This window comes from Elephas maximus, chromosome X (genome assembly GCF_024166365.1).
Source record: "Elephas maximus indicus isolate mEleMax1 chromosome X, mEleMax1 primary haplotype, whole genome shotgun sequence".
Taxonomy (NCBI): domain Eukaryota; kingdom Metazoa; phylum Chordata; class Mammalia; order Proboscidea; family Elephantidae; genus Elephas; species Elephas maximus.
This window is the reverse complement of record NC_064846.1, coordinates 172,688,189-172,703,265: the sequence shown is the minus strand read 5'-3', so window position 1 is coordinate 172,703,265 and position 15,077 is coordinate 172,688,189. Positions and strand designations below refer to the sequence as shown.

The following is a 15,077-nucleotide window of genomic DNA, read 5'->3' as shown; positions in this document are numbered from 1 at the left end:
GACAGTCTTGAAGCAGAATTTCTTCACTTCTGGGAACCCTCAGTGTTTGCTCCTAAGTCTTCAACTGGTAGGATGAGACCCACCCACATTATTGAGGGCGATCTCCTTTACTTAGAGTCAGCTGATAAATTCAATCACATCTACAAATACCTTCCCAACAACACCTGGAGTAGTGTTTGGCCAAACAGCCGGATGCCATCACCCAGTCAAGTGGGCATATAGAATTAACCATGACACCAATACAAGTGTCTTTTAGTCTTTAGAGGAGGAAGTCCTTTGCCCCCTTCAGTCTGATTTCACCTCTATTGTGACACTCATCACTCTCTCCCTTCCCTACTAAGTGAAGAGTTCCCTAACGACTGGGGACATAAAATATTGGTGATGAATTAAAACAGGTGGCCGTCAAGTCGATCCTGACTCCTGAGGCCCCTCTGAATGTCATGTTCTTCATAATCATTATTTTATCCTTACATTAAAATCAGCCTAGAAGCCACACGCTAACGATAACGGAAGCAAGCTTTATAAAATCCATTTTAGAATATTCTGATTTTTAGTCATGCTAAAAATGTAAAAGCTTCGTTATGTTTTATCATTTATACTTTGGAACTCCTATTTTATGCATTACTCTTTTATATATTATTAAATTTCATTTTAAGTGGGAAAGGTTAATATTAAACTCAGTCGTTTAAATGCTATTAATACTAATAGTGCCTTTCTACTTTCTAAGGGGAACATTTTTCAAGTTCCATTTTAATCTTCTTAGATTTTATTTCTTCACTGTTCGAAAAGTACACTCTAGTGGCATGGGGTATCCCTAAAAGTGAGATCATTCAAAAGTTATCCACATCCAACCTGAATTGCGTTTGGGGAGATATTTGAATATACATCTCTAACGTGTGTTGAATTCATGACAATTACAACACAGATATGAAATGGAACTGGAAAAAATGGACACAAGCTAAGAAGAAAGGAAGAAGAAGGTAGAGGAGGAGGAAGGAGGAGAAGAAGAAGAAGATCTTTCTCAGCCTTCTGGTGTATCCCCTCTCAACAACCGTCTTCTCACTTCTCCTCCTCTTTAGCAGGATTTCATCGTCTCTGAAATGGATATACGGCCCCCCATTGAAGAAGCTGCTTTGACCTTCTATGTATTTCGCACACCTGGATCTTCACTCCCAAAAAGCAGGTGTAGTTCCACTAAAATTAGTAAGTGAATAAATTTGGGAAACCTTGGCTCTTCAGTTAGAGAACAGTTTTATGCCCATTCTTTGAAATACTGGTTGAATTCCAGGACCCTGTTGCTGTGCCCTCCTGTATGGGTCCATAATGCCCAACTGTTGTTGAGTGTTGTCAAGTCGATTCCGACTCATAGCCGCCCTATAGGACAGAGTAGAACTGCCCCATAGTTTCCAAGGCTGTGATCTTTACGGAAGCAGACTGTCACATGTTTCTCCCTTGGAGCGACTTGTGGGTACAAACCGATGTCCTTTCAGTTAGCAGCCGAGTGCTTAACCACTGTGCCACCAGGACTCCTTGGAGGATGTTAACCAACTTTAATTCAGAAGCACATATTTTATTTAGCAGCTTTATTCTGGTTGGATTTTTTTTTTCTTCTCAAACCAGAAAATTCGTGTACACCCACACTAAGTCGTACCAGGTATGTCACACTTTCAATGTTAATTTTCATTTCTCAAAAGAGAGGCTGCTGAGGTACTAAACTGGACCGTTCCAACTTGGATTTCTGCTGTTGATGTTGTTGAAGAAGGCGGTGAGACAACCTTGGCATCTAGCCAGGTCTAAGTAGGACTCAGTGTGGACATGGGGACCTCTAACATCTGTCAGGTACTGCTTTATTGGGTGAAAACCAGGGCAGCTGTATTTTTAGCAGACTGGGCAAAGCCATTTTGCTCCTAACCTGCCAAGCAGGATGTCATGTGACTTTATCTAAAAGTCTAGGTTACAATCTGTATTAGAATACCAGTTTTGTCTTCTCTAAATACATGCAGTCCTCACCCAAAAATGTTACTGGAATATCCCAGATGTTTCTGCCCTGGTAAAATTAAGTAACAGAGTCAAGGAGCCTAGGTAGTGCAAACAGTTTGTGATCAACTGCTAACCAAAAGGTTGACAGTTCAAACCCACCCAGCAGCTCCCTGGAAGAAAGCTGTAACCTCCCATCACACCCAGGCTCTCTGAGTTCCCCATAAGGCATTTCCGTGTTACACCCCAAGGTTGTCTCACTGCTTCTCTGCTCAAGACCACTTCAGTACTCACCAAACGCACCCCCCGCCCCCATTCAGACATGAGCAATAAGGCACAAAGCTGTCCTTAGATGAACTTCATGCGTCATACCCCCCAAAAAGCACACGTCCCCGGCCGCCATATTGCTCCCCCTGCACCCATTAATTTCTGCCTGCCTACCCCCAGAAACTTTAGGAATTTTGCTTAAGTTCCCTATCCTAAACCCTAAAACAGCCCTAGAATTCCCAACCTCAGGGACCCTGATTTGAGACTTAGTCTCCAAGCAACTGCTTGACTGGCTTGCAATAAAGTCCACTTTCTGTTTCTCAAAGGCTTGGTGTCTCTCACGAGACAGGACCCGTTCCCATCGGTTACAAAGCCCTGGTGATCCGCTTCTGTAAAGATTACAGCCAAGAAAACCATATGGAGCAGGTCTACTCTGTAACACATGGGGTCTCCACGAGTGTGGATCCAACTCAACGGCGCTAAAGATTACAGCCAAGAAAACCGTATGGAGCAGGTCTACTCTCTAACACATGGGGTCTCCATGAGTTTGGATCCAACCCAGTGGCAGCTAACAATAGACATGAGTTATTATAGTAGAGGTCAGGGAAACCATGAGATGACACAATAGTCTCAACAATGGACTCAGGAATGCCAACGATCATGACGATGGCACAGGACCAGGCAACGTTTTATTGCTATACATAAGGCCATCACGGGTTGGAGCAACTCAGTGGCAACTAACCACAATGACAGGCACGAGAAGAGCAGGAGAGAAAACTATGTGTTATTTTCCAATACATGAGTGTGTGTGTACGTGTGCACGTGCGTGTGTGTCTCAGGAGCAGATATTGAGACAAATATTTGAATGCAAGTAATTTACTTGGGATGTGATCAAAGGAAACACAGATGGGGAAAGAGGAAGTAGACAAGGACAAGACGCAATCGAGGGTGCTTTACCCAGCAGGCTACCACTGTAGGCAGCTTGAGCGTAATTTCACAGGGGTCTCTGGGAGGTGGTGAGAGCAGACACTCAGGTTCTCCCTCTGAGACGGGAAGGCACGGGGCTGTTTAGTCATCAACTCTGCGGGTCACAGGTTGAGGCTGAGGCAAGTCCAGCATCCTGTGCTTTGATGGAAAAGGTCTGGTGGCTGGAGCAAGCCCTCACACAGAGACACAGACGCTGGGAGTTGGAGATCAGAGCGCGCCAGCATGCATGGGAATTGGAAGGGCCAAAGAAAATCCTAATGAAATCTAAAATGTCCAGATTTTACACAACACTTTGATAAGCAAACAAGGCTAGATATTAAGGAGACAAGAAGGACTTCCAAATGCCGAACCATTTGTAAATTAAGAATTATTCTATTAAACAGCCCCAGGTCAAAGAGAAATGCCGAATTACCCAAAAAGCAGTGAAAAGGTAAATTCCGTATGTCAGACTATGACGCACATATTTATAGCTAAGGAGGAGCCCTGGTGGCGCAATGGTTAAGTGCTCAACTGCTAACAGAAAGGTTTGATGTTCTAACCCACCCAGTGGCTCTGAGGGAGAGAGACCTGGCGACCTGCTCCTGTAAAGATTACAGCCTAGAAAACCCCACGGAGCACAGTTCTGCTCTCTCACATGGCGTCACTATGAGTCAGAATCGACTAGATAGCGCACAAGAACAAGATTTCAGGGCTTACCACTAAAAAGAAAAAAGACAGACTATAAATGAACAACATATTCAATGAAGAAACTAGAAAAGATGATAGAATTAAAGAGCAAAATAAAGGAGAAAAGAGTAAAGGTGGAAATTACCAAAATCATATAAATAGCAGGAATCATAAAAATATCTAAATGTGATTTCTTTAAAATTAAACATAAAACAGTAATACTACCAGCAAGTTAGATCGAAGGGCAAATAACAGGAAGCAAAAACATAAATGAGGTTGTGAATAAAAAGGCAGTGTAACCACAGATACAAAAAAATTAAAAGAATTTTAAGAGAATATTTTGTGAAACTCTACGGCAATAAATATGAGAATTCTAAAGAGAATGCTTGACTTCCGGAAAAATATCCAAAATTGCTTCCCAAAGAGGTAGAAAACTGAATGTACAATTAATCCTGGAAGGTGCTGAAACGGTAATTAAAGAGATGCTAGTTCAAAAAAAGAGACGTATCAGACCCAGATGGCTTAACAGCTGAGTTCTATTTAAGCTTTAAAGAGCAAATCATTTCTGTATAATGTAAACTCTTCTAGGTTGCAGAAAATGCTGGAAATGTCCCAATTTTACAATGTGACCTCACCTTAACACCAAAACCTGCTAAGGGAATACCAAGTAACTGAGAACCTATAGAATTGTCATACGCGATTAGCCTGTATGGTTACATGTAAGAATTCTAATACATTATTCGCTGGTAGAATTCAGGATACCGAAGAGAATGGACAATACTGTCAACCCAGGATGGAAGAAGGGTATAAGATGATTTATTCCATTTACTAAAGAAAACCATCTGTTTATGTTCATGGTGGCTAATAGGAAAATATTTGATAAACTCAACATCTATTCCAAAGAAAAGTCTAAGTAAGATGAAACTAGTTAAAAAAAAAAAAAAGACATAATCATGAAACAGACTATGTACCAGCAAATATAATAAAGGAGCTTTGGTGGTACACGGTTAAAGCACTCAGCTGCTAACTGAAAGGTCAGCAGTTTGAGCCCACCAGCCACTACGCTGGAGAAAGATGTGGCACCCTTCTTCCTTAAGATTCTTGTTGTTGTTGTTGTTGGGTGCTGTTGAGTCTGTTCCGACTCAGGGCGACCCTATGTACAACGGAAGGAAACACTGCCTGGTCATGCGCCATCCTCACAAGTGTTGTTATACTTGAGCCAGTTGTTACAGCCACTATCTCAATCCATCTCATTGAGGGTCTTCCTCTTTTTCTCTGACCTTCTACTTTACCAAGCATGATGTCCTTCTCCAGAGACTGGCCCCTCCTGATAACATGTTCAAAGTACATGAAACAAAGTCTTGCCATCCTTGCTTCTAAGGAGCATTCTAGCTGTACTTCTTCTGAGACAGATTTGTTCCTCCTTCTGGCAGTCCATGATATATTCAATACACTTTGCCAACACCATAATTCAAATGCATCAGTTCTTCTTTGGTCTTCTTTATTCATTGCACAGCTTTTGCACACATCTGAAGTGACTGAAAATAGCATGGCTTGCATTGGTCTTTTGCAGCAGATTTGCCCAAGGCAATGTGTCATTTGATTTCTTGACTGCTGCTTCCATGGGTGTTGATTGTGAATCCAAGTAAAATGAAATTCTTGACAACTTCAATCTTTTCTCCATTTGTCATAACATTGCTTATTGATCCAGTTGTGAGAACTTTTGTTTTCTTTATGTTGAGGTGTAACCCATACTGAAGGCTGTGGTCTTTGATCTTTATCAATAAGTGCTTCAAGTCTTCTTCACTTTCACCAAGCAAGGTTGTGTCATCTGCAGGTTGTTAGTCTTCCCCAACCTTGATGCCCCGTTCTTCTTCATATAGTCCAGCTTCTCAGATTATTTGTTCAGCATACAGAGTGAACAAATATGGTGAAAGGATACAACCCCAATGCACAAGTTTCTTAACTTTAAAAAACACAGCAGCCCCTTGTTCTGTTTGAATGACTGCCTCCTGAACTATGTACAGGTTCCACACGAGCAAAATTAAGTGTTCTGGAATTCTCATTCTTCACAAGTTTATCCATAATTTGTTATGATCCACACAGTCAAATTCTTTTGCATAGTCAATAAAACACAGGTAAGCATCTTTCTGGTAGTCTCTGCCTTCAGCCAAGATCCATCTGACATCAGCAATGATATCCCTCATTCCGCGTCCTCTTCTGAATCTGGCTTGAATTCTGGCATTTCCCTGTCAATGTACTGCTGCAACCGTTTTTGAATTATCTTCAGCAAAATTTTAGCTGCGTGTGATGTTAATGATACTGTTTGATAATTTCCACATTCTGTTGAATCACCTTTCTTTGGAATGGGCACAACATGGATCTCTTCCAGTCGGTTGGCCGGTAGCTCTCTACCAAATTTCTTGGCATAGATGAGTGAGAGTGTCCAGCGTTGAATTCATTTGTTGAAACATCAGAACTGACATTCCATCAATTCTTGTAGCCTTGTTTTTTGCCCATGCCTTCAGTGCAGCTTGAACTTCTTCCTTCAGTACCATGGGTTCTTGATCATGTGCTACCTCCTGAAATGGCTAAACGTCATCCAATTCTTTTTGGCACAGTGACGCTATGTATTCCTTCCATCTTTTGATGCTTCCTGCATTGTTCAATATTTTGCCCACAGAATCCTTCAGCATTGCAACTCGAGGCTTGAAATTTTTTTTCAGTTCTTTCAGCTTGAGAAATGCCAAGCATGTTCTTCCTTTTGGTTTTCTATCTCCTACTCTTTGCACATTTCATTATATATTTTACTTTGTCTTCTCAAGCGACCGTTTGAAATCTCCTGTTCAGCTCTTTTATTTCATCATTTCTTCCATTTGCTTTAGCTACTCAAGATTCAGGAGCAGGCTTCAGAGTCTCTTCTGACACCCATTTTGGTTGTCTCTTTCTTTCCTGTCTTTTTAATGATCTGTTGTTTTCTTCACGTATGATGTCGTTGATGCCATTCCACAACTCGTCTGCTCTTCCGTCCTTAGTGTTCAGTGCATTAAATCTCTTCTTAAAATGGTTTCTAAATTCAGGTGTGATATATTCAAGGTTGTACTTTGGCTCTCGTGGACTCGTTCTAATTTTCTTCAGTTTCAACTTGAACTTGTATATGAGCAATTGATGGTCTGTTCTCCGATTGGCTCCTGGCCTTGTTCTGACTGATGATATTGAGCATTTCCATCGTCTCTTTCCACAGATGTAGTCAATTTGATTCCTGTGTATTCCATCTGGCAAGGTCCACGTGTTTAGTCGTTATTTATGTCGTTGAGAAAAGGTATTTGCAATGAAGAAGTCGTTGGTCTTACAAAATTCTATCATAAGATCTCCTGTGTTGTTTCTATCACCAAGGCCATATTTTCCAACTGCCAATCCTTGTTCGTTTCCAACTTTGGCATTCCAATCACCAGTAATTATCAATGCATCTTGATTGCATGTTTGATAAATTTCAGACTGCAGAAGTTAGTAAAAATCTTCAGTTTCTTCATCTTTGGCATTAGTGGTTGGTGTGTAAATTTGAGTAATAATAATATTAACTGGTCTTCCTTGTAGGTGTATGGATATTATCCTAGCATCAACAGCATTGTACTTTGGGATAGATCTTGAAATGTTCTTCTTGACAATGAATGCAATGCTACTCCTGTTCAATTTGTCATTCCCGGCCTAGTAGACCATATGATTATTTGATTCAAAATGGCAAGCGCCAGTCCATTTCATCCCACTAATGCCTAGGACATGTACCTGCAACTGTTCCATTTCATTTTTGACAACTTCCAATTTTCCTAGATTCATACTTCATACATTCCACGTTCCAATTATTAATGGATGTTTGCAGCTGTTTCTTCTCATTTCGAGTCATGGCACATCAGCAGATGAAGGTCCAAAAAGCTTGACTCCATCCATGTCATGAAGGTTGACTCTGCTTTGAGGAGGCAGCTCTTCCCCAGTTGTACTTTGAGTGCCTTCCAACCTGAGGGGCTCATCTTCTAGTACTGTGTCAGACAGTGTTCCGCTGCTATTCATAAGGTTTTCACTGGCCACTTTTTTTTAGAAGTAGATTGCCAGATCCTTCTTCCTGGTGTATCTTTGTCTGGCAGCTCTGCTGCCATGGATTGAATTGTGTCCGCCAAATATATCTGTCAACTTGGCTAGGCCATGATTCCCAGTACTGTGTGACTGTCCACTATTTTGTCATTTGATGACATTTTCCTCTGTGTTGTAAATCTTATCAGTATGATGTAATAAGATGGACTAGTGGCAGTTATATGACGAGGTCTACAAGATTAGGTAGTGTCTGAAGCCAATCTCTTTTGAGACATAAAAGAGAGAAGCAAGCAGAGAGACATGGGGACCTCATACCACCAAGACAGCAGTACCAGGAGCAGAGCATGTTCTTTGGACCCGAGGTTCCTGTGTTGAGATGTTCCTAGACCAAGGGAAGGCTGATGCATCACAAGGACTTTCCTCTAGAGCCGACAGAAACAGAATGCCTTCCCCTGGAGCCAGTGCCCTTAATTCGGACGCTGAGCCTACTGGACCGTGCGAAAAGAAACTTCTCTTTTTTAAAGCCATCCACTTATGGTATTTCTGTTAGAGCAATACTAAGGCAGAATTTAGTATGATAAATAAAACAGGCCATACCAAACAAAATTGCATTCTTATACTAGCAATATCAGGAAAAAAAAAAAAAACCTAGAAAAAAAGCGGTTTTATTCCTAAGAGCAGTCAAAACTATAAAATGGCTAAGAGTGTACATACATGTAATAGAGCCCTAGCGGCGCATTAGTTAAGTGCCGGCAACAACATGTATGATTATATATGTACGTGTGTGTGTGTGTTGAATAGATATGTCTGTGTGAGAGGGGAGAATGGGATTAAAATGATGCTTTAATATTAACATCCAGCATTGTTCATTAAAAAAAAAAAATAGAACACAATGAAAGACATAAGAATGGATGCTGTGTCTCCCATTTCCTAGGCAGTGCAGTGTAGCGTGGCCAGAAAATATAAAAATGCGAATTACTGAGGGCCCAGCTCCCTTCCGCGTGGAGTCAGCTGTAACCCTGGGCTGTTTCCTTTCTTCCATCCACAAAGGCAGAAGCAGCAGTGAACTGGGGCTGTGCAGTGCCTTCAGCAATGCACCGAGACCAGGCTGGCTCTGTTCTTCCAAATCCGCCCACTAGGACTCACATGTTCCTATTTCAAACACTTCTGGAAAATTCATATACACACATAGGATTTTGAGAAAATTAAGGAAACCGATCACATCATTCAAGGAGGCCAGTCACGAGAAATTTTAAAAGCCATTATTAAGATCGTCTTACTCTTTTCACTGCTTTAATTCGTGACAGTATTTTTCGCAGTCTGTTGGTGGCGCAAATAGTTAAGTGCTCAGTTATGAACGTTGGAGGTTCTAGTCTACCCAGAGGCACCTCAGAAGAAAGGCCTGGTGACCTACTGAAAACCAGCCATTGAAAACCCTATGGCACACAGTTCTACTCTGACACACATGGGGTCGCCATCAGTAGGAGTCAACTTGACAGCAACTGTTTTTTGTTTGTTTGTATTTTGTGCTCATATACAGAGTGTGAGCTGGCAGGCAATTTCGTATTTCTCCTTTCCAGCTGGTAGAATGACATGGGAAGTTGTTCCCAAAACTGAAGGTGGAATTTGTACTTGAAACTCAAACAACATTATTCTGCGGTATTATTTTAGGCTAGTAGAATACAACTTTTTTTTCACTGTCTTTTCTTAATCCTGACTTGGATTTACAGCGTTGTTTTTCCCCCCACTCAGGATAGTACAGTTTTAAAAATTGTAATTTATGTTTTGTTTACATTCTTTTTTGTCTGCGCGATTTTTCTTAAGGAAAGATGGACCGTGTCTGCTAATCATTTGGCGTTAGACACTAGATGGTGTATTTTAGAAAAGCTTGATAAGAAATATTTCTCTTTGAAGTGCAAAATCTGTTTCTTTCACTCAGTACTGCAAAGTTCCTCTCGACTCTTAGCCTTACAGTGAATCCCAGCGTGGTGGAAACTGTTCCCCTTTCACTGGAAATAATTTTAAATTAAATCATTGATTTATTTTTTCCATATATACTATTATGCACAAAAGGGCTTTCTTAAAATACCATTCTGAGTTTTGCATATCAGCAAATCCAGATATTTTCATTGCGTTATTGCATGTGTATAAAAAATGCACACATGAAGTTCCGGTCAATTGTTTTGATAACTTTAACTTGACCTAACATGAAATAAATGAGAAAAACATTTTTAAAGACTATTTTTTTTTAATAGTTGAAAAACAACTCCTTCTTTAGGAATAGTTGCTAGATGTGATTAACGTTGCTGTCGTTAGGTGTCGTTGGGTAGATTCCGTCTCAGCACTTCTACAGAAGAGAGTAGAACTGCTCTGTAGGGTTTCCTAGGCTGTAATCTTTATGGGAACACATGGCCAGGTCTTTTCTGCTGCAGAACGTGATGATAAAAAGATTCGTGGTTTAAACAGATGCATAAAGAACTTGCTAGAAATATATTTTTCAATAAAGTGTTTTAAAGGTGTGGTGATTAAGCCAAAAAGACTGCAAGAAATACTGCAGCTCTCTGGCAGGTTTCCAGTGCCGTCCTCAGAAATAGAAGTCAAAGTGCTGGCCATGTTCTATTGTCTGTTTGGAATCCCCAGGCGGTGCAAATGGTTAACAAGCTCGGCTACTAACTAAAAGATTGGATGTTCGAGTCCACACAGAGGCACCTCATAAGATAGCCCTGGTGCTCTACCATTGAAACTAGCTACGGAAAACCCCAGGGAGCACAGTTCTACTCGGACACACATGGGTTCACCTTGAGTCAGAATCAACTTGATGGCAACTGTTTTGGTTTGGTTTTTGGTATTGTCTATTTGGTAACAGTGACTGTTGGTTAGACAGACAGAGTCTAACTTCATTCTTCTCCATGACTTTTCCTCCAACTGCTAATTAAAATACCTTAGAATGTTTTCACATCCTTTTGCAACTCTATGTAACACTTGTTTTCTCTAAAATTTGCCCACAAGATTTTATGACCTTTATTATTAGGCTCTAGTATAAATAATTAACACTGTTCAAGAGATGAAAAGAAAACAAATGTAAAATAATGCAAAGTTTTAAAATGCCTTTGTGTTGTATATAAATGATTACAGATAAACAATCTATATCTTTGCACATAAAATCACATGTATAACTCTAATTCTTAGGTGTCTTTCAACAACCGCACTTAAAACAATGCATGTTTAAGCTTTGCACGCAGAAGATGTGGTAAGAGCTTTTCGTCTGATGAATTCATGTGTCATGTTGCTATCTGGGGTGGAAGCAATATGAGCTCTCTCACAGACGTGTTCTTAGAGTCTAAGAATGCTTCCCTGATACCAGCCAGTTGGAGCTAGCATCGAGCGTGAATTCATGTCAAATGGCTAAACAAAATCAGCATACTTCATAAGGTTGTGTGGCCTTAAGCTTAAACATTAAGACATCTTATGTTCTGGATATGAAGAAAAAAAATCTGTCCTTAGACACAAATCTAAAAATTACACCTGCCCAAACTCAGGGTTAGCAAGACCCAGAGAGGAAGATGTCTCGTTTTGTTTTCTGTAAGTTCTGTTTCATTCATGGCCTTGATTGATCAGTGACTCACAGTTGATTAAGGATTTCAGATCAAGTGCAAATGTACTAAAGTCATTGGAGACAAACCCTCATAACACAAGAAACTCCCGTCCACAGAGCACCTGGATGGTTGTCTGGGTATTTTGGTGTTGCATACACTCATTTTGACAGAGCTTACATAAGGTCGATTGGACTGAAAAGGATTGCTTAACATACATAGACAGTTGCCATCCAGTCGACTCTGACTCATGGCAACGTGACGTATGACAGAACAAAACATTGCCCAGTCCTGTGCCGTCTTCATCATCACTGGCATGTGTGAGTCCAAGGGTTTCCCTCTTCCTCTACTTTACCCAACATGATGTCTTCCTCCAGCAATTGATCCCTTCTGTTGATGTGTCCGATGCAAGCGAGTCAGACAGTATTCTGTGGTGATGTGTACGCCTTTGATTGGCTAATTTTCAGAAGTAGATCACCAGGCTTTTCTTCCTGGTCTGTCCTAGTGTGGAAGTTCCACTGAAACCTGTCTACCACCTGCTGGTATTTGAAATACTGGGGGCATAGCTTCCAGCAACACACAAGCTACCACAGTAAGATGCACTGATAATATAGAACCATTAAAATAAGCAGCGTGTTTTCCAATCCATCCCAAATACCAACAGTTTGGGCATTTGTCCTAGCAAGGTTTGCTTGCATGTTCCTGTGGTCACTGTCCCAGCTACTGCTGCTGGCTGCAAAGCTCCACAGAAGTTGTTCTAATGCAGGAGTCACCGGCACATGGCTCTGTGTGATAGCACCGGCAGTGAGAAGACTGTAGTGAGAAGATCAACTCAACTTCGCAGGAGAACAGCCTCCGTCTTCAGCAGTCTCTTTCACAATGGCTGTAACTTCACTTTGCACGTAAGTCCATTCTTTGTGTTTTGAAAGCCTGATAGTTCTTGTCTATATCTATTATTGTTTCAAATTTTTTATAAGAGTCTATTTGGACAATCAGGCATTTGAAGGAAAAACTAAATAAATAGGGTTTATTTAGATTTCAGACAAACAGTTCTACCCGTACCAAGAACCATGTCCAAAGAAGTTATGAGACTGTCTTTGGTTTTATGATGATAAATGAAAACTGTTGAATCCTATTTTTTTTTTTTTATAATCAAAGAACGTATTGAATTTTTTGAATTATTATTGTGTTAAGGAGTGGAATGCAGAATTATTTACTGGGATATGCAGGAAATGCTTAATGAGCATGCCACTGATGGAGAAAGGCACATTTTTCCCCAAACAATTTCTGTCCTCTCTCCATCTGATGTTAATCAAAACAATCCCCTGGCAAATTTAGTTTTAGAAAAAGACCAGCTATACATATACACCTGTTACTTTATGAACCATAAAGAGAGAGGGCACCAAACCTTGTTCAAAGTAAGCTTTCGTTGGTTTTCCCAGTAGCATAGGTTTCTTGATCTTAAACTGTTGCCCAGGGACATCCTATGCCTACCTTCATATTAGCATGATTTTTGTTCTCAGCCTTTGGCTTTCAGGGGCCCCACCAACAATCAGAGTTTCCTCAACTGCTGCTTAACACACGTGGTACTAATTGCACACTGAAGCAGCCGCGGGAACACCAGAAGAAGGAGATGACAGTGGCCTCCCTTATTTTTTAATTCTTTATTAAATCTGTTGCCATCGAGTCAATTCCGACTCATAGCAACCCTATAGGACAGAGTAGAACTGCCCCATAGGGCTTCCAAAGAGTGGGTGGTGAATTCGAACAACCGACCTTTTGGTTAGCAGCTGAGTTTTTAACCACTGCACCACCAGGGCTCTGATTCTTTATTAGGTATCCGTTAATAATCTTAGAGTGTTCATCTTTAATAGCCATTCCTAAAAGTACAGGTAGAAGTTAAAAAAGAAAACCGAGAGAAGATGAATGAGGAAACAGTGCTTTCCGAATGCAATCAATTCTGCAGGCTGCCATGATGCGTCTGAAGCTCAGATTGAGGCGATACCTAAACGTCCATCCACACCAACCTCAGCACTAACCAGATGCCATTCCCTGGGGCAGATGTTGGCTGCCATCTTGAAGTTTGGAATGCCCAGTCTGGAGTATGTAAGAATTCAGGCAAACTTATTATATCTCCTTGTGAATCACCTACTCATTCAACGTTTATTTATTCATACATTCACTAAACAAACATTCTTTAGGTGCTTACTTCCTTGGAGAAATTTCTGGAGGATTGTGTAACAGGAATATGGACCACTCTGGAAAAGATGGTGAGGATGGTGCAGGACCAGGCAAAGTTTCCTTGTGAGTAGGAATCAACTTGACCCCACCTAACAACAGAAAACTCTCATGTCCACAATGGGAGTCTGTATAATCTGTGAAAATGGAAGTTCTACTAAAAAATGAGTCCTTCTTGGTACCCCCAAGAAGTATCCCTCCCCCCCCACTCACCTCACACATCCAAAGTGAACTGAAAAGTACTAGCAAGTTTTTTCCCTGGAATTAATTCCACAGGACAACATTGTGTTGTAATCCATAAGGGCTGGCAAGGATGGCGATACTTAGACTCGTTTACTACAGACACGTCATCAGGAAAGACCAATCGCTAGGAAAGGACATCATGTTTGGCAAAGTAGAGGGTCAGCGAAAACGAGGGAAACCCTGCATGAAACGGATTGACACAATAGCCCCAACAATGGACTCAAGCACTAAGATGGCACAGGACTGGGCAACACTTTGTTCTGCTACGTACAGAGTCACCATGAGTCAGAGCCAACTCCTCAGCCATTAACACCGACAACAATTCCACAGGGAGTCCTAATCTGGCTGGGTCCTAGGGGTGTTGTCTCAGCTGATGGTCTTCCACTTTGGGTGGGGTTCCTAAGGCAGCCAATTGAGATGTGGGAAGAAAGTCCCAGAACTTTCATTTATATTTGTCTGTCTCAATAATGAAGAGAGTGATGAAGATAGTATTACACGGTAACACAATCGTTATCTAATGAGATATAACAAGAAAGCACCTGCCGAATCTGAAGTTATCAAACACATCATCTGAAACAAGAATTTACGTACACTTTTTTTTATACTGTTAGCCACAAGCCCTGGTGGCGTAGTGGTTAAGTGCCATGGCTGCTAACCAAAAGATCGGCAGTTCGAATCCACCAGGCACTCCTTGGAAACTCTATGGGGCAGTTCTACCCTGTCCTATAGGGTCGCTATGAGTCGGAATCAACTCGACGGCAGTGGGTTTGGGTTATTGTTAGCCACAAACTTCCCCTGAGTATATGCCTTGAGATAATCGCTAATTGTATTATTACGGCACCCTGGTAGAGTAGTGGTTAAGAGCGCGGCTGCCAACCGAAAGATTGGCTGTTCAAGTCCACCAGCCGCTCCTTGGAAACCCTATGGAGGAGTTCTTCTCTGTCCTATAGGGTCGCTATGAGTCAGAACCGACTTGACGGCACCTCACAACAACAATGGCAATTAGCAAGACAATTA

General features: G+C 41.2%; 1 long non-coding RNA gene across 1 annotated transcript in view; it reads left to right on the top strand.

Annotated features, from left to right (window-relative positions):
* LOC126069201 (uncharacterized) overlaps positions 1 to 12,475 on the top strand; it is a 469,916-nt gene extending 457,441 nt beyond the window's left edge. The window contains exon 5 of the long non-coding RNA XR_007515880.1: positions 12,346 to 12,475. This is a non-coding gene — a long non-coding RNA (uncharacterized LOC126069201). The remainder of the gene's footprint in view (positions 1 to 12,345) is intronic.
* The last annotated feature ends 2,602 nt before the right edge of the window (positions 12,476 to 15,077 follow it).